An 8,416-nucleotide genomic window follows, 5' to 3' on the forward strand; every position below is an offset into this window, starting at 1 on the left:
GTTTTTCAAACTCGTTATTTTTTTCATTATTTTGTACGGGGTTTGAAATAGATTGAAAAAAAAAACTTTTAACATTTAGACCTCCATCAAAAGCATATTTTTTACCAAAAAAAGTTCATCAGAGTTAGGCGGTAAATCATTAGTGATGTACCTATTAATATATGAGTAAGCAGTTGTTTTGGTTGATCGTTCTAGTTTTTTCTTCGTTTTGGGTATTAGAATATTATTATACACACCTATTCATTTTATTTGTTTATCATTAATCTCATTCTATTTTTCACATGCCTTAATCAAGGACTTCAGGTCTTCATTTTTGTTACTGTAAGCACGATTTCACTGATAACATCTTCAACAATAATATAATCGTCGGAAGTTACTCAAATACTGTAACACACACACACTTACCTATACACTATACAAATCACCCTGAAATTAATGTACACACTTAAAAGAAAACATTAAAAGGAAATCATTACATCTAACCATTTTTTTATGTGCGTAAATTTTTTTGTAAATGTAACCAATGTACTGTTTTGATTCTACGATATACATAGAATGAAAAAAATAGCTATATATATATATTATTTACCTACCAGCTTTTGGAGTATTTTTAGTGTCGTAATGTAAAAAAAAATTCTAACAGTGTTTTTATTTTTTACTAACTGCACCCCGCCACACGTTGTTGTGGCACAGTCTGTCAGATAAAAAACAAAAGCGCGTGTTGCTTTTAAGTCCAACAGAAGGCGCTGTTAGAGAGTTAGCACTTACAATGCCTTTCGCATATAAAATAAAGTTTGTTGTCTCAGGTGAAAAAATGTAACAAGCAGTAATTTTTGAATGAAACACTAGTATATATTGAATTATTTAGCGGATAAGAGATAAGCCGCCATAGCTCAGTGGTCAGAGCTGTCGACCGGAAATCGAAAGGATACGGGTCAAGTCCCGTTGGCGTCATGTATCTTTTATCAGGAGATTTTTCAATGTGGATGAGTGTTTCAGGCTAATAATTATTGCTTATAAAATAATTGTTACCCTTTGTGCTATGCATAAAAAATCTTGTCTTAAACATTAGTTTACCAAAAAAATAATAATTTACATTTATATTTATATAGATAGATATGCATTTTTGGATTTAAAGCCAAAAATTCATTTATTTTCGTGCTTAGGGCGTTTGTGACGTCTCACCAGCCAACATTATGGTGTAGTTTCGGGTTCCGGCGAAAATGAGTATTGCTGAATTATTTAAATTTTATTCATAACGTGATGGTAAGCCACTTCATGATAAGAAGAGTCCATTCAGAATATATAGGAATAATATATTCAGATGTGCTTTGTTCCTGTGTGACGAAATGCGACAATATTAGAATTTTTATGAACACGTGTTCCTACATCCTAATAACATATTCTTGTTTCCCCGACAGTTTGTGTACATCAAATAAGCACAGGCACACATCAGCCATCGACATGTGTAATGATTTAAGTAAAACACCATGAGGTATTCTATTAAACTCATCATGAAATTAAATACGACTCAAATCAAAGTTCACATTTTATATACATGTATTGTACTGGTATACAAAATGTACAAAGGGGTCTAGATTATAGGTATTTGTATTTCTTACAGTCAACCCAATTCGCAAGATGTAGTATTTGTAGTTCAATACTACTGTGTTTCAATACAAGAATAGAAGAGACAATCGGAATGCTTTCAGTGTTGATTTTAGATCTCGTGGATTGATTGTAGATCTGTTGATTGGATCTGCGCGTCATACGATACACAGCAAATGTAGCAGGCGACTGTTACAGCAGATGGTTAGTAGTAGGTGGCCAGCAGCGGTGGCCATCAATCGGTAGCCCGTAGGAATTGGCCAGCTTTAGGTGGCCAGCAGCAGTGGCCAGCAGTCGATGGACAGCAGTTGGCAACCAGCAGTAATTGGCCAGCTTTAGGTGGCCAGCAGCGGTGGCCAGCAGGAATTGCCAGCAGAAATTGCCAGCAGTCGGCAGTCCCTTGGTCGATGGTCATTTGATTATAAGGGCTGGCACACGGAGACGTCCCTCTATTGTAATGCCAAGAGAGATACATCTGGTTCAGCTGTTGGAGTGCCAGCAGGAAGTAGCTCGTAGTACGTAGTCAAGCAGCGAGCGGTCCGATTGAGTTATCCAGGTAGCCATGTGTGGAGAAAATCCAACTTCCAGTTGAGAATCAGGAACGGTAATTAAAACTGTAGAAAATTATCGCGTTTGAAGGCGTTGCTTCGACCAACTGTAATTGTTAAATAATAAATAAATATTTTTAAATAAAATGCTTTGTTCAAAAACCACGAATTGTAAATTTTATTAATACCAACCGTTTTCGCTTCGTAGAAGCATCTTCAGGGTTCAAAATTTAACTAATCAAAAATTCAATGGGTGTGCTCATAATATATTCATCTCATAGAGTGAGACAAAACATTATAATAATAGAACAGTGAGATAGCATTAACTTAAAATTTAACCTATTAACAAAGCGTCAACTATGTTAACCCTGAAGATGCTTCTACGAAGCGAAACCGGTCGGTCTTAATAAAATTTACTTAAATTCGTGGTTTTTAAACAAATTATTTTTATTCAATAATATGTCAAACTACAAAGTAACTGCTTTTTTCAAAAAAATAAAAAATATGTATTTTGTTTGTGGTTTTTATAGCCTACTGGTCATTCATGTGACGTCATCGTTAGCTTCCATACACATGTTGTTTACAGTTTTCAGCGCAGGTGTACGATTTAGACAACAATAATCTTATTTTGGTTTACTGTCACAGCTTGTATCGCCTGGTAACAGTCAACCAAAGATATTGTTCTTCTAATATCTTTGCAGTCAACTGTTAATTGAGACCTCAGCACGGGTAAGCCACCCAGTGAGGCCAAAATTGCTGGATAACAATTAAATGTAAAAAAATATTGTAACAAAATAAAAAATAAATAAAAACTTTGTGCATGTTATGATTTTGTTTTTGAAAATGGGGTCATCGAACTCGCAGGTGTTAAAGTAGCATTTTTATTGAATATTATTATATTCAACGATTGATATTGATTTTAAGGAAACCTGTCAATTTATTCGTTAAAAGCCTGCAGTCCAGTTTTTAACGAGTAATTTAACCATAGTTTTAACAAATTTGCGATATTTTAAATCAGTTAGTTTTTTCCGTATAGTACAAAATTTAATAAAGGGTTTTTCCTTAAATAATTATCACTTTAACCTCCGTATTTGAAGTTAAATCTTAATATTTATTTTAATTCAGTGTGATAAAACCCCGATAATATCCATGAAGGAAATGTTGTATTTACAGATTTCTGCGAAGAAAATGTTTTCCAATTTAGACAGGGATTCAGTTTACGTTAATTATTTTCAAATGTGAGTGGGGCTGGTTTTACTTTAGCCCGAAACAGACATGCCACTAACCACTAACGAAAAGCTCATTTCAGTCGGGTTTTTTTTTCTTTCTAATAACTTCCGATATAAACTCGTGGATTTTTTAATAAACCATAAAATGATGAAGTGCTTGTGAACGAAAACGGCACAATCTATGAGAAGGGATCTAATATTGAATCTAAAAAAGATTTTTTTTTTAATACAAACTCACAAATTGATGAATTATGTATAGTTTTACTTTCAGATTGTTAGTATTGAATGATATCTAGTCATAGAATAAAGAATAACACTAGAATTTATTTTCAAACAAATTTGAAAGGAAACAAATAATATTCCATTTAGACCAGCGCTCTGTCTCGCTCCACACTCCTAATATCGTAAATCTCCATTCAGTTTTGGGTTAGAAATTTAAGCCTCGATTAGGCAAATATTTTGATCATGAAATACGCTCACAAGGCAACAAATCGCGGGTTGTGACTTAGTTGCCAATGTGAAAACTGAGAAACTATTTTTCTACAAAATTAGATAAAAATACAAACGTCAAATTCATCTATTTATTTAAATAAGATTTTCTGTGGCGGCGAGAATTTGATTTTCATTCCAATCAACTATTATTTCGACATTGATGAAATTTCGCACACTTGACCTCCAAAACAAGAGGAAGTTCGCTGTCTTTAGGAGATTTCGAAATTCACCCTATCCCTTTTTCCCACCCCTTCAAGCAGGTTTTTTGATACTTCTTGATGAAATTTTGCACACTTGACATTCAAAACAAAGGAAAAATTACTGATGAATATATTTTCATCTGATTCTGAAAAACTTTCTGTAGAGCCCGCCAACGCTTAGCTTGCTAGTAGGTATGGAACAAACATTATTTCCTGGTAAAATATATTACCAGTAGGTACTATCGATTTTGGCTTTGTTTCTGAATGTCATTCAATCATTCCAATTTCGACAACACCACTGTCTTTCGTACATTCACGCAGAGAAAATATTAGTTACACGCACAATGTACAGCTGAGGTCTTTGATTACCGTTTTTGAAAAGAATTTTGTAGCTTTGTTGGGAGCAGCTTTTTATAATTTAGATCAGATTACAAGAAACTGACCAAAAATAATACTGTTACTATGTGAATCATCCTTCAATCCTTCTTTCGAGAAATTTGTAATTTTCCAATGGCAAATAAAGACTCCTCTCAACAATTTCGACAGACATGTAAGGTGCAAAAATTGAATTCAATTACCCACCTGTCAAGAAGATATTTATTTATTTGTATCATTAACGCCTTTTGGCTTGTACATGATATAACTTATAGTATTTGACCAAAATTATATGAAATTAGACTTGCGTAAGTAATAATGAGCCCTTGCGAGCCTCTAAACAGCAAAGGATAGTAACTAGAAGCTAGGAATGTAATGTATAAATAACAAAGCAAAATGAGATCCTGTTTAAGCAATACAAACATACAATATTGGATTGCCAAAATAATATATATACCTACATACTTATGAGCTACTTATGCTTTTCAATTTGGGAGGTGGGCTTGGGTACCGCCGCCAGGGGAAAGAGTTATTTGATAACCAACACCCAAGCAATATGTTACCTTAAGTGGTTTGCTATTGTTGGTGACTTAGCAGGGTTGCCCGGGTTCGTGGGGTGAGGTTTGTTTAGATCTTGGCGGCGAATGTATTTGCCGACCTGCTGTATGGGAGCCGGATCGGGAGAGATTGGTTGAGAGAGACCCTTTGATCTCTACAGCCAGACTCTCTCGACCCACCACATTTCAACGAAGTGGGAGGGTTCGATTCATACATCAGACACTCATGGAAACACTACCACCCCTCGGTAACCGGATAAATCATCACAATGATAATTCATCACATTTTTAAAAAGTTATATAAAGTCATGGAAAGTGATGAAATAAAAAATTTACTAACTGGGTTATGTAGGTTAGGTTAGGTTAGGTAAAAAAATTTTTTTTTTTCATCGACTCAAATGACTTAAAAGTGTGTTGAATTGTCACTGTGTTATCATGAAACCCCACCCCTCATACCTTTTCCTACTCTGATCTTTCTCTCTTTCATTTCCCTAAAAATACCCTCCCCACAGCATCCCCAAATAAGACAAAGGCCCTAAGGGATTTATTTTCCTTAGGGCCTCCGTGTGAAGCTAATATTTAAAAGTATTAAAAAAACTAACTTAAGATAAAGATGTGGTATACAGTAAATGCTTATAACTGGATGAAAGTGCAAAGTATATATATACAAGTTTCGTGTGAAGTTTGAATTTCAATTTATCAATCTTGAATACATTAACATCCGAAGATGTTTTTTTTAAACTATGTTTGTTTTGCTTACAATATGAATAATCATATTCGTACATTATTTGAAACGAAGAATTTTAAATGTTGGCTAAATTCTCATACGTCTTGTTTTTACAGGTTGGCAGAGGCAGACTCCAACATGTTCATCTTATCAGCAGCAAAAGCAAACAAGATGCTGCATGAAGACAAATTATACGTCTGTAATGTTACAAGGAATTTTCTAGAAGGGGACTCGAGAAGAAAAAATGGTAAGCTTACTTTCGCATGATTTGGCACTACACAGTTCTATAGACACATATTCCCACATTGTAACCTTTCGTAAGTCTGTGGTGAGAATTCTACATACACAGAAATGTCCTAGTAAATAATTTCTCGTGAAGTTTTGTAAAAAAGTGCGAAATTCGCGTTTAAATTAACACGGTTTTTCAATAATGAACCTCACTGATATCCGGCCAAACATCGTGCGTTTAACCCTGCGTAGCCGAAGAAACTGTATTATTTGTGAACACCACACAATAATTCCAATTGCTCCCGACCGTCTGGATCCAGTGAGACATGACATCTCCATCTATGATTGTTGTGAGGCTTATGGTTTTGGGAAAGGGAAGAAGCTGGGGTAGTGGAAGGTGGAAAAGTATACTGACATGCCGAATATTTGCTTGAATATATTGCGAAATAACACCAATTAATTAATTAATACCACATGACGAGATTCGAATCCGTGACCTCAGGATTTGTAGTCAAGAGCCTCACTCATCAACCACAGAGGCAGTTACTATTTATGAAAATCTCTTTTTTTTAATAGAAAACTAAGCTAGGTATATAAGTAAGGTTGCTCCCTCGGTATCACCTTGCTGGAGGGCCACCGATCTGAATCTAAACGTAACTTTCAGTGATTTCATCTATATTTAGTGATCAGACGTGAAAAGCCAGGTGCTTTCCAACCTTCCTCCCACTTTCCTACCCTTCTCTTTTAGCCCCACATAACTTCCCTGATTAAGGATGCAATAGTTTATCGTTTCGTAATGGATTACTCCATTGGTTTCCGATGGGTTTGAAATGTTTTGCACAATGACAGGGAATTTGATAGAATAAATTTGTAGCTCGAATGATCGCGTCTGCCAGAGAGTTCTCCTCAATATTATGTTGGCAGAACAATATGTTCATAAAGAGGGAACTCATTCTTTAGCATACATACAGGTTTAGAATCGGTTTCATTTGAGTGGCCAGTGAGATATTATATATAAGTGCGTGGCGGATGATCTAAAAGATCCCCTGGCAATGCAACATCTTATCCGCCACCTGAATAAAACAAATTCCAGAATTTAAGTAAAAGTTTCTTCTTTGCGAATACAATGTTTTGCCGACCTAAAATTTGCAGTAATTCAGTGAATTCGTTGGTTTAGTTTATTAAAGAGCGTTAGTGAGGAGAAAGACATTTTTTCGCTCGAATAGTCGAATTATGGGGCAGAATGATATATTATTAAAGAGGGAACTCATACCTACATTTAGGCATCGGTTTCGTGTCCGATATGTATATTTTACTGCCTCTGGAGGTTACCTTCAGGGTCGTGTGCCAGGTGCTTCTCCTCATATAAATGTTGACAGAACGCATTTTTTCATAATTTATTAGCGGTCAACTTTTGCCATTAGTTTTAGCAAAGTGGCACGTCGGATATTTTCACCCCAAAAATGACATCGGAAATGGTCTAATTCCAGAACTCCCCCCGAGTAGAAATCCGGCTGAATGAGTTTCCTAGCAAATACCTTTTGCTTTGTAACGACCTTGCTAAATTGTGCAGTTCGCCAAATTAAAGATTTCGTGGTTTTCATAGTGTCGTTCATTGGGAGATAATCGATGCTATGCAGTACCTACAAAATACAAAACAGTAAATACAAAAAAAAACAAATAATATTGGTAGCACAAAATTGGATTTTAACGTACTATAAAGACAGATATTATTTAGAATCTTGATTAGAATTCCAATTTGGCATTCTATTTGTAGAGTGTAGCTTAGCGCAAATATAATGTTTGCGAGCTTTATAGTCAGCTTCAGAAGAAGATGCTTCTGTAGTCAACTACGCACATCTCATAGGTGAAGAGGAAATTTATGTAAACGGAACCTTTTTACATTTTTTACACTACATAATTTTATCAATTCGTCGGTATATATGTGGCCTGCCAGTCAATTAATTCAATGTAGTTATTGCAGTTGAAATTAATGTTTGGAATTTTTCACCTGAGGTTTCAAGGACCCTATTTTTTTATCCTTCTTTATCCTTGCTCCCTTTTTCCCGTCGATTAGCATTTAAAGAATAATGTTCTCTGGGTGTGCAAAATTCGAATTCCTCTGTTTCAAAGGTTCGACAACGGTTTTCAATTATGCTGAAAGATTAATGGAAGTTCTGATCATTTTACCATTTTGTAAACCATGTTGGAACATAAAGTCACATCATAAAGCTAGCCAATATTTGCAAATTTTGTGTTAGGTTTTCGTTTTAACAGGATATTACGGTTTCAACCGTAATATCCTGTTTGCAGTTTTTAGCTAGCTGGCATGAGACATTTTTCTTCATTGTCTGCTTGCCAAATCTTCATTTTTCACACCGATTGACCCAGATAGGTATATATTTTATAAATAACATTGGTCTGTGTTTTAAATTTTATGGGATTTAAGATT

The sequence above is a fragment of the Hesperophylax consimilis genome, chromosome 16 (assembly GCF_061612785.1).
Source record: "Hesperophylax consimilis isolate HC1 chromosome 16, BYU_Hcon_1.0, whole genome shotgun sequence".
Taxonomy (NCBI): domain Eukaryota; kingdom Metazoa; phylum Arthropoda; class Insecta; order Trichoptera; family Limnephilidae; genus Hesperophylax; species Hesperophylax consimilis.